This window comes from Tachyglossus aculeatus, chromosome 2 (assembly GCF_015852505.1).
Source record: "Tachyglossus aculeatus isolate mTacAcu1 chromosome 2, mTacAcu1.pri, whole genome shotgun sequence".
NCBI lineage: Eukaryota > Metazoa > Chordata > Mammalia > Monotremata > Tachyglossidae > Tachyglossus > Tachyglossus aculeatus.
In genome coordinates this window covers 101,023,845-101,050,495 of record NC_052067.1, presented here as the reverse complement: position 1 = coordinate 101,050,495, position 26,651 = coordinate 101,023,845, and the positions used below count along the sequence as shown (strand labels likewise).

Here is a 26,651-nt window from a genome sequence, read left to right as displayed (position 1 = left end):
AGTACACTCATTTAAGTTTCAAATTCTCAGAGATCTTAAACTGTTATAAAAACACTTAAAGGTCTTGTCCTCAGATCATTCTAAAGACAGTTCTATAACAGAATTAACAAGTCTAGTTAAGCAATGCATTCGGCAACTCCGAAGAGTATTACTTTTATGTTTCGGGGAAATAAATTAACAGCTAAGTGTTTGTTTGCATTTTAAATTAAAATGTGTGCTTTTTCTTAGGTAAAAAATTTTCATTGTAGAGTGGTTTTTTCAAAATATAATATAATGTCACCATTTCATTCACGTGGGACAAAGAGGAGAAACACAGCAAGTACAAAATACCCCTCTGGAGTTTACTTGTCTCTGGGCATAAAAATGGTAGTGGAAATTGCTACATTTAAATTATAAAAAAAACCAGAGTGGAGTTTTCATCTTATTCATCAAAGGCTGGGACCTGTATCTGAATTTCTCTCAAGACAAGAATGATGTTCATGAGGTATTTTTAACAAAGCAGAAGTCTAGCTGTGAAACCATTCCACTTACTTGATCCAATGATCTTTGGAGAAGCTATAAATGTGGAATTATTTCCAAAATCCACTAATGCCCCTAGTCAAACCTCTAAAACTCTTGATTTTTGTGTGCAGAGCACTGTGCTATGTGCTTGGGAGAGTATGATACAACAGAGTCAGTAGACGTGTTTTCTGGTCTCTAAGGAGTTTACAGTATAGAGGGGGTAACAGATACTAAAATAAATTCTGGACGTGCATGTAAAATGCTGGGGGGCTGAGGTTGGGGTGAATTTCAAGAGAGTGAGGGGTACAGATCCAAGTGCATAGGCAATGTAGGTGGGAGGGAGAGTAGGGAAAATGAGGGATTAGACGGGGAAGGCCTCTTGGAGGAGATGTGATTTTAATAAGACTTTGAGGGCGGGTAGAGTGGTGGTCTGTCATTTATGAAGGGGGCAGGAGATTCAGGCCAGAGGGGGGGACATGGGAATAGGTCCCTGGTGGGACTGATGAGATTGAAGTACAGCAAAATGGTTGGGATTGGAGGAGTGAGGTGTGTAGTCTGGGCTGTAGTAGTAAATCAGTAAGGTAAGGTCATTATAATAATTTTGGTATCTGTACAGCATTTACTATGTGCAAGGCACTATACTAAGCACTGGGGTAGACACAAGAAAACTGAATACCACATGAGGCTCGCAGTCTAAGTAGGAGGGAGAACAGGTATAAAATCCCCATTTTGCAGATGAGGGAACTGAGGCACAGAGAAGTTAAGCCACTCTCCCAAGGTCACACAGCAGACAAGTGGCAGAGCTGGGATTAGAACCCAGGACATCTGACTCCTAGCCTGTGCTCTTTCCACTAGGCCACACTGCTTTCAGCCTAGGAGGGGGAGGGCTGATTGAGTGCTTTAAAGCTGATGGTGAAGAGTTTCTGTTTGATGGAGAGGTGATTGGGCAACCTCTGGAGATTGTTGAGGAGTGGGGAGAGATGAACTGAATTTTTTTTAGAAGAGTGATGGGGCAGCAGAGTGAAGGAAGGACTGAAGTCGGGAAAGACAGGAGGCAGGGAGGTCAGTGAGGAGGCTGATGCAGTGATCAGGGCAAGATATCATAAGTCCTTGGATCAGTTTGGCAGGTGTTGGATCTAGAGGAAAAAGTGGGTCTTAATAATGTCATGATGGTAGAACTGAGAGGATTTGGTGACAGACTGAAATTGTGTGAATGAGAGAGATGAGTCGAGTATAATGTCGAGGTTAGGGAGGATAGTGGCATTCTCTACTGCGATGGGAAGGACATTAGGGCGGAGAGGGTTTGTATGGGAAGATGAGGAGTCCTGTTTTGGACATGTCAAATTTGAGATGTCCGTGGGATGTCTGATTAGAGATATCGTGAAGGTAGGAAACTTTCCAGTTAACCTGCCAGAGAGAGGGGCTTGCATCTCAGACTAGCTTGAAAGCCAGCCTGGGGAAGCTAAATAAAAAGCTATTGATTTTTCTCTGGCAGGAATGAAGCCCCTGTGATATATGGAGAATGGAGCATATTCAATAAATAAATAATTTTAATTTAAGGACCCACCTAGTGCACTGATATTCCTCAAAAATCTCCAGTGGTTGCCTGTCAACCTACGAATCAAGCAAAAACTCCTCACTCCAGGCTTCAAGGCTCTCTATCACCTCACCCCCTCCTACCTCACCTCCCTTCTCTCCTTCTATAGCCCAGCCTGCACCCTCCATTCCTCTGCCGCTAATCTCCTCACCGCGCCTCGTTCTCACCTGTCCCGCCATCGACCCCTGGCCCACATCCTTCCCCTGGCCTGGAATGCCCTTCCTCCTCACATCTGCCTTCCCCCGCTTCAAAGCCCTACTGAGAGCTGACCTCCTCCAGGAAGCCTTCCCAGACTGAACCCCCCGTTCCTATGCTCCTCCTCCCCTCCCTATTGCCCCCACTCCCTCCCTCTGCCCTACCCCTTTCCTCTCCCCACAGCACTTGTTTATATTTGTACATATTTATTACTCCATTTATTTTATTAATGATGTGTATATATCTATAATTCTATTATCTATTTTGATGCTATTGATGCCTGTCTACTTGTTTTGTTTTGTTGTCTGTCTCCCCCTTCTAGACTGTGAGCCCATTGCTGTGTAGGGATTGTCTCTATCTGTTGCCAAATTGTACTTACCAAGTGCTTAGTACAGTGCTCTGCACATAGTAAGCGCTCAATACGATTGAATGAATGATGCAGATAATTCTCTTAAACAGAAGGAAATGCTGAATTCATTCATTCACTCATTCAATCATATTTATTTATTCATTCATTCATTCAATCGTATTTATTGAGCACTTACTGTGTGCAGAGCACTGTACTAAGCACTTGGGAATAATAATAATAATAATAATGATGATGGCATTTATTGTGTTAACTGTGTGCAAAGCACTGTTCTAAGCACTGGGGAGGTTACAAGATGATCAGGTTGTCCCACGGGAGGCTCACAGTCTTAATCTCCATTTTATTCATTCATTCATTCAATCATATTTGTTGAGCACTTCCTGTGTGCAGGGCACTGTACTAAGTGCTCGAATAATAATAATTTTGGTATTTGTTAAGTGCTTACTATTAGCAAAGCACTGTTCTAAGTGCTGGGGAGGATACAGGGTGATCAGGTTGTCCCATGTGGGACTCACAATCTCAATCGCCATTTTAAAGATGAGGTAACTGAGGCACAGAGAAGTTAAGTGACTTGCCCAAAGTCACAAAGCTGACAATTGACAGAGCCAGAATTTGAACCCATGACCTCTGACTCCCAAGCCCATGCTCTTTCCACTGAGCCATGCTGCTTCTCTACAGATAAGGTAACTGAGGCACAGAGAAGTTAAGTGACTCACCCAAAGTCACACAGCTGACAATTGGCAGAGTCAGGATTTGAACCCATGACCTCTGACTCCAAAGCCTGTGCTCTTTCCACTGAGCCACACTGCTTCAATATAATAAGGGGATTTGTTAAGCACTTACTAAGTGCCAGGAACTATATTAAGCGCTGGGGTGTATACAAGAAAATTGGGTTGGACACAGTCCCTGTTTCGCACAGAATGAATGCTCACAGACTTCATCCCCATTTTATAGATGAGGTAACTGAGGCACAGAGAAGTGAAATGGCTTGCCCTAGGCCACGCAGCGGACAAGTGGTGGAGCTGGGATTAGAACCCGTGACCTTCTGATTAGCAGGCCTGTGCTCTAGCCACTACACCATGTTACTCCTCTAAGTACAACTCGGCAACATATAGAAACAGTCCCTCCCCAACAACGGGCTCACGAGGGTTCAGATTTTTTCTCAGAATTTTATCAATCAGTCAGTCAAACAGTATTTATTGAGCATTTACTGCATGCATAGCACTGTACTAAGTGTATGGGAGAGCACATTAGAGTAAGCAGACATGATCCCTTCCCTTAAGGGGCTCACAATGTAGCTGGAGAGACAGACTCTAAAATAGATTATAGCAGCTGAGTCAAAAAAAAATGTTTAGATAAATGCTGGGGTGGAGAGTAAGTACTTAAGTCAGGGTCATCGGTTCTGATCCTGGCGTCTCCACTTATCTGCCACGTGACCTTGGGCAAGTCACTTCACTTCTCTGTGCCTCAGTTACCTCATCTGTAAAACAGAGATTGAGACTGTGAGCCCATATGGGACAGGGACTCTGTCCAGCCCGTTAAACTTGAATCTACCCTAGTACTTAGCACAGTGTCTGGCACATAGTAAGTGCTTAACAAATACCAAAATTATTATTATTAAGTGCTTAGGAGTTTTAGACACAAGTGCACAGATGGCAAAGAAGGGAGGGAAAAGAGGATGGGGAGATGAAATATTAGTTAGGAAAGACTTCGTGGAAGAGATGTGATTTTTAGTAGGGCTTGGAAGATGAGGAGACCAGTGGTCTGCTGGCTATGAAGGGGGAGGAAGTTACTGGTAGGAAGGAGGAGGTGTCAGTAAGGAATCAATGGCAAGAGAGGTGAGAAACAGTGAGTAGGTTGATATTAGAGGAGCAAAGTGTGTGGGCTGGGTTGTAGTTTTATCATTTCTATTAGTATTTATTCATGCTGCCCCCTGAAATGGGAAAAGATTGGTTCCGGATGGAATTTTTGAACTTTCTTTCTGGAGCGTATATAAGTGTCCAGATGCATGCTTTCCAAAGATTCCAAACATTTCCAAAGTGTCTCAGCTCACTGGAAAAAAGCTGCTATAAAATCCAGGGAATAATGAACTAGCAACAGTTACAAAGAATTTTGAACCCATCCAGATTTGGTTTGGTGAAAACAAACATAGGCCTCTAGGGTTTTTAAAGCCACGCAGGGTTGGGTTCTGGAGTTCCCCTCAAATCAAAGGAAGGTTATCAGGGAGAATCTGGGGGAAGACAGTGCAAAAACAGAATGGACATCCTTTTTAGTTTAAATGGTTGAGGTTTTCATCTGAATAACCCTACTCAAGTCTCTGTCTCATTCAGATAGCTCAATCCCCTTGATCCCCAGAGAAGATAGGTAGGGGGTTGGCACAATCCTTAAAAGACAAAATAACCAGACCAACTTCAATACTGAAGCTTGAATCATGGGTGGACAGGTTCCTGGGGCTAATTTCTATTTGTGTATTCTTTCTCAGGACTTGGTAAAGTTCTCTGCACACAATAAACAATATATACTTTATTACTACTACTATTACTACTACACTACTACTATTACTACTGAACGGTAAGGTTGCTTTGAGCAGAGAATGTATCTACCAATTCTGTTATATTGTACACTCCAAACACCTATTAGAGAAGCACCTAAAGAATCAGCATGGTCTAGTGGATAGAGCATGGTCCTGGGAATCAGAACGACCTGGGTTCTAATCTTGGCTTTACCACTTGTCTGCTGAGTGGCACTGGGCAAGTCAGCTTCTCTGTGCCTCAGTTACCTCGTATGTAAAATGGGGATTATGATGTGAGCCCCATATGGGACATGGACTGTGTCCAACTTGATGATTGCCTTGTACTTACCCCAGCGCTTAGTACAGTGCCTGGTACCTAGTATGCATTTAACAAGTACTATTAAAAAAGTCTATTACAGAGCTCAATAATAACGATAATAATAATGATGGTATTTGTTAAGTGCTTACTATGTGCCAAGCACTGTTCTAAGCACTGGGGGAGGGGAATACAAGGTAATCAGGTTGTCTCACATAGGGCTCACAGTCTTAATCCCCATCTTCCAGATGAGGTAACTGAGGCCCAAAGTCACACAGCTGACAAGTGGCGGAGCCAGGATTGGAACCCATGACCTCTGACTCCCAAGCCCGGGCTCTTTCCACTGAGCCACACTGCTTCTCTAACAAATGGTAAGCATTCAATAAATATCAGTGATTGACTGACTGACCCTGCATCAGACTGGGTAACGTTTCACAGAGAGCTCCTGAAAGTTACTGGGCTCAGCTTGGATTCTGGCTAGACTCTGGAATTTTATCCCACAGAAAACTGTGCAACCAGAAACATCCACCAGGTCCAGAGGGTTTGGATCAATTCATGGCTAGGTGGTCCATGCTGGATCACTAGAAGGAAAATCAGTGATGGTGTGGGGAAAGTGAAGTGTGTTGGGTGATCCACCCTTAACCATGAGGATGACTGGGAAGGGAACCACTATCCAATTCTTCCAAGCCCCCTGTGGCCCCAATCAATCATTCACTCATTCATTCAAACAAACATATTTATTGAGCACTTGCTGTGTTCAGAGCACTGTACTAAGCACTTGGGAAAATACGGTACAACAATAAGCGGTGACATTTCCTGCTCAGAGTGAGGTCACAGTCTAGAGTGGGGGAGTCAGATGTCAATAAAAATAAATAAAATTACAGATATGTACATAAGTTCTTTGGGGCTGGGAGGGGAAAAGAGCAAAGGGAGCAAGTCAGGGTGATGCAGAATGGAGTGGGAGATGAGGTAAAGTGGGGCTTAGTCTGGGAAGGCCTCTTGGAGGAGATGTGCCCTTAATAAGATTTTGAAGGGGGAAGACTAATTGTCTGTTGGATTAGAGGAGGGAGGGCATTCCAGGGCAGAGGAAGGATGTGGGCTAGGGATCAGCGGTGAGACAGAAGAGATCGAGGCATAGTGAGGAGGCTAGCACTAGAGGAGCAAAGTGTGAGAGCTGGTTTGCAGAAGGAGAGAAGCAATAAATCATATTGATTGAGAGCTTACCGTGAGCAAAGCACTGTACTAAACATTTTGGAGAGTACATTGCAACAGAGTTGGTAGACACATTCCCTGCCCACATCAAGTTCGCTGTCTAGAAAGGGAGACAGAAATATAAATAAATAAATTACGGATATGTACATAAATGCCGCGGGGCTGAGGGAGAGGTGAATAAAGGGAGCAAATCAGGGCAATGCAGAAGGGAGTGGGAAAAGAGGAAATGAGGACTCAGTCAGGGAAGGCCTCTTGGAGGAGATGTGGCTTCAATAAGGCTTTGAAGTCAGGGAAAGTCGTTGTTGGATATAATAATAATAATAATGATGGTATTTGTTAAGCGCTTACTATGTGCAAAGCACTGTTCTAAGCTCTGGGGTGATACAAGGTGATTAGGTTGTCCCATGTGGGGCTCAAAGTCTTCATCCCCATTTTACAGATGAGGGAACTGAGGCACAGAGAAGTTAAGTGACTTGCCCAAAGTCACACAGCTGACAATTAGTGGAGCAGGATTTGAACTCATGACCTCTGACTCCAAAGCCTGTGTTCTTTCCACTGAGCCACGCTGAATGAGGACATTCTAGGCCAGAGGCAGCATGTGGGCACGAGATCGGTGGAGAGTTAGATGAGATTGAAGTTAGGTGAGTATGTTGGCATTAGAGGAGCGAAGTGTGTGGCTGGATTGTAGTAGGAGAGCAGTGAGGTGAGGGACGAGGGGGCAAGGTGATTGAGTGTTTTAAGGCCAATGGTAAGGAGTTTCTGTTTGATGTGAAGGTGGATAGGCAACCACTAGAAGTTCTTCAGGAAGCATGTCCTGAACATTTTTATAGAAAAATGATCTGGACAGAAGAGTAGAGTATGGACTGGAGTGGGGTGAGACAGGAGGCTGGGAGGTCAGCAAGGAGGCTGATATAGTAATCAAGGTGGGATAGGATAAGTACTTCGATTCACATGGTAGCAGTTGGAATGGAGAGGAAAGCGTGGATTTTAGTGCTGTTGGGAAGACTGAACCAACAGGATTTAGTGACAGATTGAATATGTGGGATGAATGAGAAAGATTAGTCAGGGATAGAGCCAGGGTTATGGGCTTGCGAGGCAGGAAGAGCTGTTTACAGTGATGGGAAAATCATGGAGAGAACAGGGTTTGGGTGGGAAGATAAGGAGTTCTGATTTGGAAATGTTAAGTTTGAGGTGTCTGCCGGACATCCAAGTAGAGATGTCTTGAAGGCAGGAGGAAATGTCAGACTGCAGAGAGGCCCCCATTGGAGACAGAGACCCACCCTGGATGGAACAAAGTGCCAACTCAGCATATATTGCTATTCAGAGTCTGGTGATCTTATGGTTTGGGTGTATTCATTCATTCAGTAGTATTTATTGAGTGCTTACTGTGTGCAGAGCACTTTACTAAATGTTTTGGAGAGTACAATGCAACAGTAAACAGACACATTCCCTGCCCACAACCAGCTTACAGCATCCATTGCCAATTCAGTCAGCTTCTTCATGGGATCAATCCATCTAGGACTCAAGGATCTCATCTTCCCTTCTAATCCCTCCCCTTCTCCCAACTTATCTCTATCATCAACAACACCCTACTTCCTGCGATTTGATGACTGCAACTTTGGTATCATCCTCAGCTTCTCATTCTTCTCTCACATCCAATCTACTGCTAAATCCTGCCAATTTTTTCTCCTAAAGTTTCCATCTATAAAGACACTACCCAAGTTAAGTGCTTGTCATATTATAATTGGAGTATTGTAACAGCCTCTTTTCACTTCAGTCCACATTCCACCCTGTTGCTGGTTCGTTTTCCAAAAATGGCACTCAGCATGCATGGAGCCTTCCCTCAACCCCCCCCCAGTGACTGCCCATTTCCCTCTTCATTTATTTTTATTTATATTATTTATATTGATGTTTGTCTCCCATCCCTAAGCTCACTGTGGGCAAGGAATGAGTATGCAAACTCTGTTGTATTGCACTCGCAAACTCTTAGTACAGTGCTCTGTACATAGTAAGGGCTCAATAAATACTATTGATGATGATGATGAAACCTACCTGTGATTTACTTCAATATCTGTCTCCCTCACTAGAAGTTACCTCCTTGAGGGTAGAGATCAGATCTACATACTCTATTGTACTCTACCAAGCACTTAGTACAATGATCTGCACACAGTAGGTGCTCACTACATATTATAGATTGATTGATTCATAGATCAAGCAAAGACTATTTACCAAGCAATGATTATTTTCTTCCCTGCTTGCTTATCAACCTGTCAGCACCTTCTTGCACTTTACAAATATTTATTCATTATCATAATAATAATAATAACCATGACATTTATTAAGCACTTACTATGTGCAAAGCACTATTCTAAGTGCTGGGGAGGTTACAAGGTGATCAGGTTGTCCCACAGGGGGCTCACAGTCTTAATCCCCATTTTACAGACGAGGGAACTGAGGCACAGAGAAGTTAAGTGACTTGCCCAAAGTCACACAGCAGACGATTGTCGGAGCCGGAATTTGAACCCATGACCTCTGACTCCAAAGCCCGGGCTCTTTCCACTGAGCCATGATGCTTCATGCCTATCCCCAGCACTTTTTAATGGTATATGTAAAGTGCTTACTATGTGTCAAACACTGTTCTACACTCTGGGTTCATATACACATCCTCAAAGCATTCAATTTTATTCATTTTATTTCCATTGTCTGTTAATATTTTTATGTTTGCTTTCCCCTGTTAGAGTAAGCTCCTTTCAGACAGGGAACAAGTTCTGTGCTTCTGTTGCCCTTCCCAAGCACTTATAGAGGTACCTTAGACTCAGCTTACACTCAATAAATACCATTACTACCACCACTACTACTACTGGTTCTACTATCACTACTACTACTGCTGCTATAGAGAAGCAGCATGGTACAGTAGAAAGAGCATGGGTTTGGGAGTCAGAAGGTCATGAGTTCTAATCCTGTATCCGCCACTTGTCTGCTGTGTGAACTTGGGCGAGTTACTTCACTTCTCTGGGCCTCAGTTACCTCATCTGTAAAATGGAAATTGAGACTGTAAGCCCCACATGGGAAAGGGTCTGGGTCCAACCTGATTTGCTTGTATCCACCCCAGCACTTAGTACAGTGCCTGGCATGTAGTAAATGCTTAATAAATACCATTATTATTATTATTACTACTGCAGAGAATATGTCTGCTTATTGTGGTATTGTACTCTCCCACAGTAGTGCTCTGTACACAGTAAGCATTCAGTAAGTATGATTGAATGAATGAATGAATAATAATAATAATGGCATTTATTAAGCGCTTACTATGTGGAAAGCACTGCTCTAAGCTCTGGAGATGTTACAAAGTGATCAGGTTGTCCCACGGCGGGGACCACAGTCTTAACCTCCATTTTACAGATGAGGTAACTGAGGCACAGAGAAGTTAAGTTACTTGCCCAAAGTCACACAGCTCATAATTGGCAGAGCCGGGATTTGAACCCATGACCTCTGACTCCAAAGCCCATGCTCTTTTCCACTGAGACATGCTACTATTACTACTGCCACCACTGAGCCACGCTACTATTACTACCATGACCACCACTACTCCCATTATTGAGGGGCCACAATTTTTGGCTCCTGCTCGTTCCAGGTCCTTGGCCAGGGCAATTTTCAATGTTGCTGTGGTTATTTCCAGTCAGTAATTCCTCACCTTCTCTATTGGGCCTCTTACAGTGGAATAACCCACTCTAAAAACACTCCCCTAACTGGAGCCACGTAAATCCACTATTCTTTTTAGTGATTTTTATTATGGCTGATAATTAGGATTGAGATAAAGTGGAAGTTGGGTCCCTGAAGGCAGAACAACTTTTGGAATACTCTCTTTCCTCTCTGTAAGGGGGAGCAGGCCAAAGTAACACCTCGCAGCTCCTCTGCTCGGTGACTACAGGCACAGGGAATATTCATTCGTTCGTTCATTCGATTGTATTTACTGAGTGCTTACTGTGCACAAAGCACTGTACTAAACACTTGGGAGGGGATGACCACAAGGAGCCTTGCCCAAACCCTGGCCACACGAAGTGGCCCAGCTAAACTCCCTGTCAGTCTTATGGTGATGAATGGGATGAGCTCGTTATGGGCAGGGAAAGTGTCTGTTAGTTCTGTTGCATCGTACTCTCCCAAGCGCTTAGTATGGTGCTCTGCACATACTAAGTGCCCAATCAATACCATAGATTGATTGACTGATCATAGATGGTGCCATTTTAGCCAAAAAATATCCATTGCTTTGGGCCAACTGGTTCCAGTTTCTTTGACTGCGTGCATCAGACTGCCATCAACTTTGGGTCTGCCATATTTAGTTTCTCCAGTCCAATAACTAGTCCCTTGAGCTCATAAGTTTCAAAGTCAATTTGGGGTTTATCCATATTCCTACGGCTTTGAAATGCGTGATGTTTGCTCTACAAGGTATCACTCGCCTCATTATCCTGAATTACTGTTATTTTGGAAGATGTGCTGACACTAAATACTAAAATATTTATCAAATACCCATTTACTGATTTCTTGCATATTCAGCTATTTACAGATGATCTGATATTGACCTTTAGATATGAGTAGAGTTAATCTCAACTCTTTTTAAAAAGCTTTAATGAGTTTTTCTAAAGTAAAATTGTAATGAAGTTGAGAAAGTAATATGATCGTTTTAGTAGTTTTTGAAGGAAGGGGGAATTTCAAGTACTGAGGACAGAAAGTTATTGAGAAGAACATGGCCTAATAGATAGAGCACAGGCCGAGGAATCAGAAAGACCTGGGTTCCAATCCAGACTCAGCCATTTGTCTGCTGTGTGGCTTTAGGCAAGTCACTTCTCTTTGCTTTAGTTACCTTATCTGTAAAATGGGGATTAAGACTGTGAGCCCCATGTAGTACATAGACTGTGTCCAACTTGATTAGTTTGTATCTACCCCAACACTTATCACAGTGCCTGGCACATAGTAAATGCTTAACAACTACCATTAAAAAAACCCGTTATTTTTCAATGGAATAACCTGTCTGGGGTTTTGTTTTTGAAGTGATATATAATTGCTTTTTAACTCAAAATATGCATCAATCTACAAGCCAGGAAGTGGCACTTGACTCAGTATGAAGCTACTGAGGAGAGAGAATGATTAATGAGATATAAGGGGCGGAAAATCTAGGAAGCATTGAAAACAATTTTGACAAGGTTCAAGACTGCAATAGAAATAAAAGTCACATATTAACACATTAATCTCCATGAACACAAGCAGTGTAAGAAACCGCATCATGGAGTAAAGGAAAGAAACATGGAAAATGAAGGGCTGTCAGTGAAACGATTTTGCCCCAGTGAAAGGAAATAGAACAAACACAGAGAAGCTCTCCCAAAAAAATTTTTGATCTTAATAGGGTTATTGAACATTTAGGGCTCAAACCTTCTAAACCTCAATCTCTCAGAGAGTATAAGAGACTATCTCACTATGGGATTTCTCCACTCTTTCACAAACCCCTTTAACAACATTTCTTACCGAATGTCCCATTTCTATTTAAAAACAAAATGGAGCAGTCCCCCTTCCAAGTGTTCTTTACCTTGGTCCCATTCCATTTTCCTTCTGAATGCTACAATTCTCTTCCTTACTCTCCCATGAGCTTACCTCAGGTCAGGGGGCTCGGATCCAGGAAATATACCACTGAGCCTTTATTTAATTTCACCGGGAGGCTGGGATCCTGGCCCAATTTTATTACAACTCAGAAGAGCCTCAAAAAGTCCTTTCTCTGATTTGGGATCTCCCTCTATAAATCAGCTCTCCCCTGCTTGACAGCTCTTATATATCTCTCTTACTGACTCCCCTGTTCATAACCCCCACCAACTATTCCGAACCTTTCGCTCACTCATGAAGACTTTTGTGCCCTTACCACACCTCTCTCTAGCCCTTGATGACTTTGCCAACTACTTAGTTGGCAAAATGGAAGTCATGAAGCATTCATTCATTCATTCAACTATATTTATTAAGTGCTTATTGTGTGCAGAGCACTTTACTGAGTGCTTGGGAAAGTACAATACAGCAATAAAGAGTAACAATTCCTGCCCACAACTAGCTCACAGTCTAGAGGGGATGGGGTGGATCAATACGAATAAACAGACATGGATATAAATAAATAAAATTACAGATACATACGTAAGTACTGGGGGTTGGGAGAAGAGGGAAGGAAAAGGGAACAAGTCAGGGAGAGGCAGAAGGGAATGGGAGATGTGGAAAAGTGGGGCTAAATCTGGGAAGGCCTTTTGGAGGAGATGCACCTTTAGTAAGGTTTTGAAGGGGAGAGTAATTGTCTGGTGGATTTGAGGAGGGAGGGCGTTACAGGCCAGTGTTGCTTTGTGGATAGAATACCAGCCTGGGAGTCATGGGTCATGGGTTCTACTTCTGGCTCCGCCATTTAATAATAATAATAATAATGGCATTTATTAAGCGCTTACTATGTGCAAAGCACTGTTCTAAGCACTGGGGAGGTTACAAGGTGATCAGGTTGTCCCACGGGGGCTCACAGTCTTAATCCCCATTTTACAGATGAGGTAACTGAGGCCCAGAGAAGTTAAGTGACTTTCCCAAAGTCACACAGCTGACAATTGGCAGAGCTGGGATCTGAACCCCTGACCTCTGATTCCAAAGCCCGTGCTCTTTCCACTGAGCCACTGCTTCTCTGCCACATGACATTGGGCAGGTCACTTCACTTCTCTGGGCCTCAGTTACCTCATCTGTAAAATGGGGATTAAAAGTGTGAGCCCTTGTGGGACAGAAACTATGTTCAATATAATTAACTTGTATCCACCCCAGTGCTTAGAACAGTGCTTGGCACATAGTAAGTGCTTAAAGAGTACCATTATTATTGTTATTATTATGAATTTACCAAAGTCTCTCCTCAGCTTCCTCTCCTACCCCCTCTATTTTTTCTTCTCCTTCCAACCTGTGCCTCTGACCCCAAATCTTAAAAACACTTGCTCTTATTCTTCTCCTCTTTTCCCTTTGCATTATCCTCAACCTCTCTTTCTCCATTGGCTCCTGTTCCTTGGCCTTCAAATATACTTATCTCTCCTTTACTACAAAACCCCTTTTCAAATTCTCACCATTCCTTCCAGTTTTCACCCCAGTCTCCCTGGTCTGTCCCAGCTGTCCCAGCTCCTTGAATGGTTGTAGAGCAGCATGGTTTAATGGAAAGAGCCCAGAAAGCCTGGGAATTTTGAAGAATTGGATGTGGGGTTGAGCAAACTGCTGGGTCAGAGGTGAGGGTGGCTAAGTAAGTCACTTAAGATCTCTGTGTCTTGATCTCTTCTAGTAAAATAGGGATAAAATACCTCTTCGCTCTTCCTCTTAAGACTGTGAACCCCGTGTGGGATAGTGACCGAATCTGATCTGATGAATCTGTATCTACCCTAGTGGGAAAAACACCGGCTTGAGAGTCAGAGGACCTGGGTTCTAATCCCAGCTCTGCCGTTTGTCTGCATTGTGACCTTGGGCTAGTCACTTTACTTCTCAGCACCTCAATTTCTTCAACTGCAAAATGATGCTACAATACCTGTTCTCCCTTCTATTAGACTGTGACCCCATGTAGGACAAGGACTTTGTCCAACCTGATTAACTGGAATTTACCCCAGAGCTTAGAATGGTGATTGACACATATCAAAGACTTAACAAATGTAGTAATGATAATAATATCCTCATTCCTCCTCCTGCAGCCACCCTTTGGAAGGATTTTTTGGTCCATCTGTCCACCCCATTAGATTGCAAGTTAGCAAGCTCCTGGTGGGTAGTTGATCATGTTTGACTTCTGTTGCTTTTTCCTGAGCACTTAATCCACGTTGATAGTCCGTAGGCACTCAGTACATATCACTGGTGATGATGAAGGAAACCCTAACAAATCCCTGATGGCGATAACCTTTTTCCAGTGTAATGACCATGGCAACCTCTTTGCAACATAACAACAGAAAGCCATTTCAATGTATGTTGCATTAGAGCCTCAGAATTTCTCTTTTCTTCTTTACTAATGTGCCTAATTCTTCCCTTCTTCTTCTGTTATTACTTCTGTCATCAATGTTTTAAAATGCTTCAACTGACCTGGAATGGCCTTTTCTTATTGCTATGTAGCTGTTTGCTTCAATGGTATTTACTAAGCACTTACTATGTGCCAGGCGCTGTACTAAGTGCTGGAGTAGATACAAACTAATCAGGGTGGACACAGCCCTTGTCCTTCATAGGACTCACAGTTTTAATCCCTATTTTACAGATGGAGTAATTGAGGCACAGAGAAGTGAAATGACATAGCCAAGGTCACAAGCAGGCAAGAGGTAGAGCTGGTATTAGAACCCAGGGCTTCTGACTCCCAGCACTGTGCTCTTTCCACTAGGCCATGTTGCTTCTCATTCATTCATTCAATCATATTTATTGAGCACTTACTGTGTGCAGAGCACTGTACTAAGCGCTTGGGAAGTACAAGTCATCAACGTATAGAGATGGTCCCTACCCAACAATGGGCTTACAATCTAGTGGGGATATCAAGGTGAAAATTAAGGGTGCTGGATGGTCCCTGCTAAACGATGAGAGTGGGTGTCCAGGAAGGCAATTGGCACATGATCCATCCACCATCCTGGAGCCCCTGTCAAAGATGGTTCTGGGTTGGTTGGACTGAGAGGCTGACTCAGTAATGATGAAGCTTATGCTCTTCTCTAAAATTTGTTGATAGAGATACATCCAAAATGAAAAAAAAAAACCTCACGAAACTCTTCACTGGAATGATTATAATAATAATAATAATAATAAATGTCACAAAATAATAATAATGATGGCATTTACTAAGTGCTTACTATGTGCAAAGCACTAAGTGCTGGGGGTGGGGGGGATACAAGGTGATCCGGTTGTCCCACGTGGGGCTCACAGTCTTAATCCCCATTTTACAGATGAGGTAACTGAGGCCCAGAGAAATTAAATGACTTGCCCAAAGTCACACAGCTGACAAGTGGCGGAGCCGGGATTTGAACCCATGACCTCTGACTCCAAAGCTCGTGCTCTTTCCACTGAGCCATGCTGCTTCTCTCTATATAGAGATATATATATAGTAGTAATAGTATATATATATATATATATATGATATGTTGCCAACTTGTACTTCCCAAGCGCTTAGTACAGTGCTCTGCACACAGTAAGCGCTCAATAAATACGATTGATGATAGCATATATATATATATGTATATATAATAGCGATAATTATAATCACTACAGTGAAGGTTTTTTTTTTCCAAGTTGTAAATCCAAATGATACTTTCTTGGTATTGGAACCTGTGAAAGTGGAGCAGCGTGGCCTAGTGGAAAGAGCACAGGCTTGGGAGTCAGAGGGCCTGAGTTCTAATTCCACCTCTGCCACTTATTTGCTGTATGATTTTGGGCAAATCACTTCACTTCTCTTTGCCTCCGTTGCCTCATCTGTAAAATGGGGATTAAGACTGTGAGCCCCATGTAGGACAGGGACTGTGTCCAATCTGATTTTCTTGAATCTTCCCCAGCACTTAGTACTGTGCCTGTCACATACATAGTAAGCACTTTAAAAAACCCATTTAAAAGAAAAGACTTGCATTTACTCTTCTGTTTCCAGAATAACTAGTGTCACATTGGGTGGATGGTGCTGCATGTTGGCTTCCATTGTCAACTCTGCAGGTGACTTTAATAATAATAATGATAGCATTTATTAAGTGCTTACTATATGCAAAGCACTGTTCTAAGTGCTGGAGAGGTTACAAGGTGATCAGGTTGTCCCATAGGGGGCTCACAGCCTTAATCCCCATTTTACGGATGAGGTAACTGAGGCACAGAGAAGTGAAGTGACTTGCCCAAAGTCACACAGCTGGCAATTGGCAGAGTCAGGATTTGAACCCATGACCTCTGAGTCCAAAGCTCGAGCTCTTTCCACTGAGCCACGCTGCTTCTATAGGTACAAGCAAACAGACTGTGGTCACCCCCTTAGACTGGCTATGTTTCAGTGTTTCAGTGAGGCTACAGAAGTGGTTCCAGAGTAAAGTGGGGACTTCTAGACTGTGAGCCCACTGTTGGGTAGGGACCATCTCTATATGTTGCCAACTTGTACTTCCCAAGCGCTTAGTACAGTGCTCTGCACACAGTGTGGCTCAGTAGAAAGAGCACAGGCTTGGGATCCAGAGGTCATGGGTTCTAATCCCACTCCACCAAATGTCTGCTGTATGACCTTGGACAAATCTCTTAACTTCTCTGAGCCTCAGTTACCGCATCTGTAAAATAGGGATTAAGACTGTGAGCCCCACATGGGACAACCTGATCACCTTGTATCCCCCCATGCTTAGAGCAGTGCTTTGCTGTAATCGCTTAACAAATGCCATTATTATTATTATTAATAATAAATACAATTGAATGAATGAATGAATAGTCCCCTGCTCATGTGGAATGTAAGTGCAGCAGCACATTGGGGGGTGGGGTGGGGGAGGAGGGAGCTCTTCCCAAGCCCAGACAGACTGTAAGCTCATTGAGGGAAGGGAATGTATCTGTTTATTGTTACGTTATACTCTCACAAGTGCTTAGCACAGTGCTCGTCACACAGTAAACGCTCAAAAAATACTATTGAATGAGTCGATGAATCAATCCAGTCTAACGGTCTCACAAGTTACAGTGAAGAAAAGCAGATTTTGAACAAACAAATTACCTTATATCTTAGTTTCCCTTGATTTTCATCTTGTAGCACAGACCACAGCATGAGATAGAAATCCTGAAACATTTTCAATTTTTCAGTTGGATGTGCACAGAGTTAGCTGTCCTTTGGTTTCAAAGATAATGCCTCTAATAGTAAGATCCTTATCCATGTGGCAGGATGGAGATTGTAGTTATGATAGTTATTATTAATAATGATAAGAATAATAATGACGTTTGTTAAGTGCTTACTATGTACTAAGCATTGAATGAAACATTGGGGTAGATTCAAGAAAATCAAGTTGGAGACAATCCCCGACCCACCTGGGCCTCATACTCCTTACACTGTGACTTAGACTTAGTCCTTAGTAGAGAGAGCAGTATTGAATCCCCATTCTACAAATGAGGAAACCAAGGAACAGAGAAGTTTCCCAACGTCATCCAACAGACAACTGGCGGAGCAGAATTAGAACTCAGTTTCTCTGACTCCCAATCCCATGCCCTTTCCACTAGGCCCTGCTACTTCACCTGGCCCAATCCCCTGGTGATTCCTTCCCAGACTGAGCCCCCTCCTTCCTCTCCCCCTTTTCCCCCCTCCATCCCCTCTGCCTTACCTCCTTCCCTTCCCCACAGCACCTGTATGTATGTATATATGTTTGTATGTATTTATTACTCTATTTATTTATTTATTTTACTTGTACATATTTATTCTATCTATTTTATTCTGTTAATATGTTTTGTTTTGTTCTCTGCCTCCCCCTTCTAGACTGTGAGCCCACTGTTGGGTAGGGACCGTCTCTATATGTTGCCAAATTGTACTTCCCAAGCACTTGGTACAGTGCTCTGCACACAGTAAGCGCTCAATAAATACGATTGAATGAATGAATGAATGAATGAATGAATGGTGGTCCAGATCTGAACCTGGTAAGGCAGACCCTAGCTGTGGGCAGCTTTTCTATAGCATCTAGTAGTGTCTCAGTAAATAGTGCTGCTCAAATACTCAAGATGGAGCTGAGTGAATCATGTTTTCTTTCTCCTAAATTGGTTTTACAGCATTGTTTTGACATGTACCTTTGAATTAAAAAAAAAAATTACTTGCCAGGAAGAAAAAGCATGCTGTGCAGTTGCCCAGGTGTAACTGTACACCTGTAGCCTACTATAGCTTAAATTGTTTACTTGCATAGCATTTTGGTTTAGGGCTAAGAGGAATGGGGTTTTCCACCTTCTGTTGGACTTGGGCTTGAGTTGTTTCCATCAGTAGGGATGTTGGTTTCTGCAGTCATCCTCACTGTCTCACACAGTCACCTGGGATCAGTAGCAAGCACGACAAGATGACTGATTAGGGTTCGGGGTACAGTCTGTGATTGTGGGACAGAGTATCTGAGGGCGCACTTTGCAGCAGGGGACACTATTCTACCCTTGTCCACTCACTCTCAGAGGAAACAGTGTGGCTTATTGGATAGAGCACGGCCCTGGGAGTCCCAAGGACATGGGTTCTAATCCCAGCTCTGCGTCTTGTCTGTGGTGTGACCTTGGGGAAGTCACTTCACTTCTCTGCACTTCAGTTACCTCATCTGTAAAGTGTGTGAGCCCCAAATGGGACAGGGACCGTGTCCAACCTCATTAACCAGGTATCATCCCCAGCCCTTAGAACAGTGCTTGGCGCGTAGTAAGCGCTTACCAGGTACTATTGTAATTAGAATTAATGAATTTTCTACTATGCTTCTCTGAGTTTAGGAATCTTCTTTCGGCTTATCGATTGAAATTCATATGTACCTGTCTGTGCCTTTTAATTCTGGGCCCTAGAGGAGCGGCAGGACCACTAAATCCTCCTTCAGGATACCCCATCTCCATCTTCCTCTCCTTTATGATGGTAGGAATTCATTTCCTAATGGTGTCAGATGATCAAACACAAGGTGGGCTGGGGCGCATCCATGGGCTGTGCTATGATGGACACCTGGACAACTGCACAGCATGCTTTTTCTTCCTCAAGAATATATTTTTTAAAAAAAATTCAAGGGTAAATGTCAAAACAATGCTGTAAAACCAATTAAGGAGAAAGAAAACAAGATTAGAGGTGCTACTTGAATTATTTATTGCTGTTGCCATTGCCAAGTCTTTAAATAAGCACTTAATAGACCTTACTGCAGCTCTCTTAGCAATACAGTAATTTATTTAATGCACAATTCAGCAACCCACCAGCATCGAGCTGAAATTCCTCATGCTCCGGGCAAGGTGGGCCGACTCACAGGACTCCAATAACCTAGACTCTGGTGCCATTTAATTGTCCCTGATCATTAATTTAATGAGTTATGCCATTGCTGAATAATGCCAGGTGTGGGGTTATTGACAGACTCCTTTAAATGATCTTGAAAGGAAGAAAGAAAGAAAGCCACTTTGGGGCTAAAGGTACAGGTCTGTATGGGTGCTGAGGGGCTGCAGAGGCAAGAACCCCAGGCATTTGTCACTGTCTCCCCTGCTAGACTGAAAGCCCCCTGAGGGCAGGGATCCTGTCTACCCACTCTGTTGTACTGTATTCTCCCAAGCGATTAGTTTAGTGCTCCGCACACGACTAAACACTCGATAAATACTACTGCCTGCTTTCTTGATTGATTGCCAATGGTTCCTGAGCCCATTGCTTGAAGAGTCACTATTAAAACACATGTACCTTCCAGTCATCCTCTCAGGATGGCACCTGGAGAGTTTCCAGTACTCTACCAGTCTCGGCTACAGGAGGGAGAGTCAAGCAGAGGCATACCCATTCCATTCCTAGCTTGGCCAGTGGCTAGTGAGTGGAAGACAATCTGCTACAAGAAAAAACTCACTGGGCAGCAGTGGAATGGGAGAGAATCGAGGGTGGAAACTCAAGTTTACCACACAGAAGGTGGCAATGGTAAATCACTACTGTGTTTTTACCAAGAAAACTCTTAAGGGTACATTACCGGAATGATTGCAGATGGAGGTGGGGCATTCTAGGAGAGATGTGCCCATGGAGTCACTATGAGTCAGACACGACTTGACGGCATAAGGCAAGACAAGACCTCCCAGTCAGTGCCAAAAGTTAATCATAAGCATTTGAAATAATGTGGAACGTAAACTCTTTGAGCCTAAATTATTTCTAAGAGTGCTCCGAGAGCCTCTTTTTCCAGAGATTGTATCTACTCACTCTACTGAACTCTCTCAAGCGCTTAATATAATGCTCTGCACAGAATAAGCGCTTAAGAGATATTATTGTTGGATTAGACTTCGGCCATAGCTCAGCTACTTGGTAAAAAGCGTGGAACAATGTGTTGTGAAAAAGGTGCATCTTTTGGAACAGAGACTTTTCGCACCATGCCTGCAGCCCAAATATTTCAGCATTTGCACCCCACTGGAAAGAACACAAAGGAAAGATAGGTTTGCAAGGTGCTTGGTTGTCTCAGCAATCTTAAATCAATCAATCAATTGTATTTATTGAGCGCTTACTGTATGCAGAGCACTGTACTAAGTGCTTGGGAAGTACAAGTTGGCAACATATAGAGACAGTCCCTACCCAACAGTGGGCTCACAGTCTAAAAGGCGGGGTGGGGAAAATGTCTTGATATCCCAAATGGTTCAGTCTGATTCTCCCTGGAAGAGCTGCTCTCTATTGGGTTAAGCCCTTCGATCAGTCAATCCATCAATCAGTTTATTGAGTGTTCACTGTGTGCAGAACACTGTACTAAGCATTTGGTGGAGTACAAATAGCAAAGTTGGTAGACATGTTCTCTGCCCACAAGAAGCTTACAGTCAGTCAATCAATCAATGATATCTATTGTGCACTTACTGTGTGCAGAGCACTGTGCTAAGCACTTGGGAGAGTAGAATATAACAATGTAATAGACACATTCCCTGTTCACGACAAGCTTACAGTCTAGAGGGAGAGGCAAACATTAATATAAATAAATACATTTACAGATATGTACATAAGTTCTGTGGGACTGGGATGGGGAATGAATGAAGGGAGCAAGTCAGGGTAACACAGAAGGGAGTGGGAGAAGAGGAAAGGAGGGCTTAGTCAAGGAAGGCCTCATGGAGGAGATATGCCTTCAATAAAGCTTTGAAGGTGGGGAGAGTAATTGTCCATTGGATAGGAACCAGGAGGGCATTCCAGGCTGGAGGTAGGACACGGGCGAGAGGCCGGCAGCAAGACAGGTGAGAAGGTATGGTGAGGAAGTTAGCATTAGAGAAGCGAAGGGTGTGAGCTGGGTTGTAGTAGGAGAGTAGCGAAGTGAGGTAGGAGGGGGCAAGGTGATTGAGTGCAAAGTGCTCTCCTTGCCCGGTGTTCTGTCAGCGCTGTGAGAAGTGTTAAGCCCTAATTTAGTTCAGGGATGAAGATCACATCTTCCAGGAAGCACTCCTTTATGGATGCTCCTCTCGACATATTAGTACTATCATACCCATAACTAGTCATTATCTATCAGCGTGGCATAGTGGAAAGAACCTGGGCTTGGGAGTCAGAGGTCATGGGTTCTAATCCCCACTCTGCCACTTGTCAGCTGTGTGACTTTGGGCAAGTCACTTCACTGCTCTGAGCCCCAGTTACCTCATCTGCAAAATGGGGATTAAAACTGTGAGTCCCCCATGGGACAACCTGATCACCTTGTAATTTCCCCAGCGCTTAGAACAGTGCTCTGCATATAGTAAGCGCTTAATAAATGCCATTATTATTATTATTACAATCCACACTCTGTATATGTGGTTGTTGGTTGGTTGTTTATTCCTTGAGGACAGGAATCACTTAATATTTCTGAAGCTGGCCTTCTAGCATCTGCTATGGTGCTCTGTAGGCACTCAATTCAGTGCTCTGCCTGCCGAAGGAGCCAGTAAAGTGCTCTGCACACAGGAGACACTCAGTCCACTGAGGTGATGATAACCTTGCAGGTTCCGCTGTGCCCCTCTGCCTCGACCCAGAAAATGGGGTTTTATTTGTGTTTCAACCACATCAGCTGGGTTTGTTTTGAAGGCACTTGTAAACAGATTATGTCTCACCCCTACAGGCAAATCACACCCTGTGTTTGCTATTTGTTTACTCACATACTACATTGACTGACTGACTGATTTATTATATTATGGGCTCATGCTCAGCTTCTGCTTAACCCTGGCTCTGTGCCTATCCAGTTTTCCCCATTTTGAATTATTGATTTCTGCTGTTCATTCCTCAGGACACTCCCTTGCCCTCTCTCTACTGCAATTCAATCTTTCTCTGAAGGACCATTTTCCAAGTTGGGCCAATCCACTTGGAATTCTACCTCTGCTTTATGTGGTACAAGTCCACCCATTTCAGGACCATCTGCACAGGTGGTGAGCAACCTCTTAATTCCTTACTAAAGTCATCAGTAAAGATATTGGATAAAACTGGTATTGGAGAAGCTGCATGGCTTAGATGGCATGGACTGGAGTGGGGAGAGACAGGTGGTAGGGAGGTCAGCAAGGAAACTGATGCAGGTATTCGAGGTGGGATAGGATAAGTGCTTGTTGAATTAACAAGGAAGCAGTTTGGATAGAGAGGAAAAGGTGGATTTTAGCAATGTTATGAAGCTTCAATTGACAGGATTTGAATGAGGGAGATCAGTCAAGGATAATGCCAATGTTACGGGCTGGTCAGGGAGGTTGTTGGTGATGTCTAGTGAAGGGAAAGTCACGGAGAGGACAGAGTTTGGGTAGGAAGATGAAGAGTTCTGTTTTGTTCATGTTAAGTTTGAGATGCTGTTGGGACATCCAAATAAAGAAGTCCTGAAGGCAAGGGGAAATACGAGACTGTAGAGAAGGAGAGAGATAGGGGTTGGAAATGCAGATTTGAACAGACATGGTAGTTGAAGCCATGGGAGCAAATGAGTTCTCCAAGGGAGTGGGTGTAGATAGAAAATAGAAGGGGACCCAGAACTGAACCTTGAGGAACCCCCACTGTTAGAGGGTGGGAGGCAGAGGAGGAAACCACAAAAGAGACTGAGAATGAGCAGCCAGATAGGAAAACCAGGAGAGAACAGTGTCAGTGAAGCTGAGGTTGGTGGTTATTTCAAGGAAAAGGGGGTGGTCGAAAGTATTAAAGGCAGCTGAGAAATTGAGGAGTATTAGGATGGAGTAGAGGCCATTGGATTTGGCAAGAAGGGGGCCTTTGAGTCACAAGTGAATTTGTCTCCCCAGAAAGGTGTGTGAGCTCCTTCTGGGCAGGGAACATATCACTTTTTTATTCTGTATTTCCCAAGCACTTAGTAGAGTGCACTCCACCAAATGGGTGCAATATAAATACTACTACAACAACAACAGCAACTACTACTACTACCACCACCACCACCACCACCACCACCACTGCTGCAGCTACTTGCTGAAGTGTTCTTCTAGACCAACTCTCTCAACTTGACTTCCTCAAAAGTCACAGTGCTTCTAGACCAACTTTCTCAACTTGACTTCCTCAAAAGTCACACTGCAATCTAGAAAGATCCTACCCATTGCTTCTTCCTTCACTGCACTAGGTGAAGAGACTGAAGAATAAAGGGAAAATGGCCCTGTTTCCATCAAATGTTAATTAATACCCTCTGTAGAGATGGGATTATTAAAGGCAATGTTTTGTGCAAGGGAAGCTTGTAGTCATTAGGATAAAAATAATTCTCTTTTCTGCTGTTAATTTTTTTTAAAAAATAGTACTTACAAAGTATTATATCCTCTCTGGAACTGCTTCATGTATTAAATCGGTGTTGGGAAAACATTAGAAAATATCTGCTCTTAGAAAGAAACACTTACAATTCATATTTTGACTTTTAAGCTTTTAAGTAACATATTCCTACCATGTCTCTAAAATCTGTCCAAACAATCAGTAACATTTTTAAAAGGTATTCTCCAGTCTCTACTAAACAGAAATAAATAATACTTGACAACAGCATTAGGGAGTATAAACATAAAATTACCTGTTATTAAAAACAGAACACACTTTCCTAGGGGAAATATATTATTCAGCTGTAAAATAGTATGTTTGCTCTCTAATGTTTCAACATTATGGTTCAATCTTCTAAAAAGCTGACATGGAAAATAATGGTGTAATAAACCAATTCATCATAACTTGCAAAAGAAACCACTGGAATAAATTGCAATAACCTTTCAAAGACTAGCAGCTTTTAAAGTATTAATTTCTACTCCAGATAATTGGAAGGGACACCTGCGTGGAGGGGTTATATTTTTCATGGGATTGCCCTGTCAGGAACTCAGATTGTCCTCAGAGTCGCGAAGGATCGTTAGTGCTAAATGACAGTGAATCTCACAAATGGGTCTTCCCTGACTGTATTTGCTATAAATTACTGAACCCCACTCCCCTGAAGGTCAGCCTGAGAAGAGGGCAGGCCTTCCCAGAGGCCTGGAGTCATCTTCGGGCTTTCCATAAATGGCCAATGGTTGGGTTGGGGGGCCATAAAATTAAGTTAATGGAGTGACAACATAAATTACCATCAAAGGCCGATACTCTTCTTGGGTGGCAGGCGGCTGAGGGATGCTACCACAAGAAAGCTGAGGAAAATGGATAACAATAAGTTCAGCTGTGCACTGTATCATAAATATTTTTAACAATGCTAAGTGGAGAATGAATTAATAGTAGACGTGTTAGTGTGTTAGGCATCCATTAAGAACAGCATCTAAGCAATATTAAAGTGGCACTTCCACAGTGAAGCAACTGAAATACATCATACTAATGCAATGGATCTGTTGTCTTTTGGTTTGACTTCTATTTGAGTGTTCGCTGGCATTTTTGTTGACTTGCAAGGCAGCTTTATTTGAACAGAACCTCACTGTCCCACCAGCTCGGCTCTACCTTCTTTACAGCTTCTGGACACCCAGGTAGAAGAGGCGGGTTCGTTTGTTGAGCTTGGCTACTACCTCTAGTGGGTCAGACCTGGGTCTTCAACCTGGACTTTGGAACAACAGTTTCTTCAAAGGAGTGGAATGAAGACTTGGCATTCAGATGACACAGCAGAGCCCCAGTCAATCAATCAGTGGTATTTATTGAGTGTTTACTGTATGTAGAGCACTGTACTAAGCACTAGGGAGAGTACAATACAACAGAGTTGGTAAAAACGCTCCCAGCCCTCAAGGAACTTACAGTCTAAAGGGGTAGATGGCCATTAACATAAATTATGGCTATGAACATACGTGATGTGGGGATGAGGATAGGGTGAATGTTGGATGGTTAAAGTGTACAGATTAAAGTGGGTGGGTGAAGCACAATGGAAAAGGAGTAGGGGAAATGAGGGCTCAGTCCAGGAAGACCTCTTGAAGGACATGTGATTTTAGTTAGGGTTTGAAGATAGAGAGAGAATGTCAGGCACCTCACCCAGCTATGGAGAAACAATGAAATGAAATCTCCCCCTTTTAGACTGTGAGCCCACTGTTGGGTAGGTACTGTCTCTATATGTTGCCAATTTGTACTTCCCAAGCGCTTAGTACAGTGCTCTGCACACAGTAAGCACTCAATAAATATGATTGATGATGATGATGGTTGGGTTAACACCCAAAGAGAATCTAGGGTGCAGCCATTATGAACCAATCAGGGGCAACAGGAAAGAACTAGATGACCAAGACCAAGTACTAAGGGTTAGTACTAGACTGTGAGCTCGTTGTGGGCAGGGATTGCCTGTCTTTATTACTGTATTGTACTTTCCCAAGAGCTTAGTACAGTGCTTTGCACACAGTAAGTGCTCAATAACTACGAGTGAATGAATGAATTAATGGTTTGGGTGGGGACAGGGAGGTGGGGTCTTGGGTCTTCAACAGCCGGAGCCTGAATGGAAACCCAGATGCCTAAACATGTTTTCCCCCTGAGGAGAGTTGGCATATGGAATTTGATCATTATTTTGGGAAAAAATCATATTGAATGGAGACTTGGGATAAAGTATCCTGACCCCTGATAAATCATTCCCGGTTTATGTTGCCCTTATAGTTTGTTCATACTGTGGGTTTCCAAAAAAAAAATAACTAAAAAGAAATAGCCCCTTTTGATGAATCAAAAGGGGCTCCAGTATACTTGGAATTTATTTATTTATAATAGTGTCTATCTCCCTCTGTAGGCTTGTTGTGGGCAACGAATGTGTCTGTTATATTGTTATACTCTACTCTCCCAAGTGTTTAGAATAGTGGTCTACACACAGTTAGTACTCAATAAAAACAATCAACTGACTGACTGATTGGAAGAATTTTGTGCATGGTGCCCCTCTGGGTAGCAACACATAGCCCCTCCGGGACCAAGTGA

At 43.1% G+C, this 26,651-nt stretch overlaps 1 protein-coding gene and 1 non-coding gene across 2 annotated transcripts in view; one reads left to right on the top strand and one right to left on the bottom strand.

Moving 5' to 3' along the window:
• HS3ST5 (heparan sulfate-glucosamine 3-sulfotransferase 5) overlaps window positions 1–26,651 on the bottom strand; it is a 140,137-nt gene that overhangs the window by 61,259 nt on the left and 52,227 nt on the right. The gene's annotated exons all lie outside the window — the stretch shown is intronic.
• Window positions 20,076–20,213, top strand: LOC119924698. Its single transcript, XR_005449394.1, has one exon. It is a non-coding gene; the product is annotated as a small nucleolar RNA SNORA7 (small nucleolar RNA).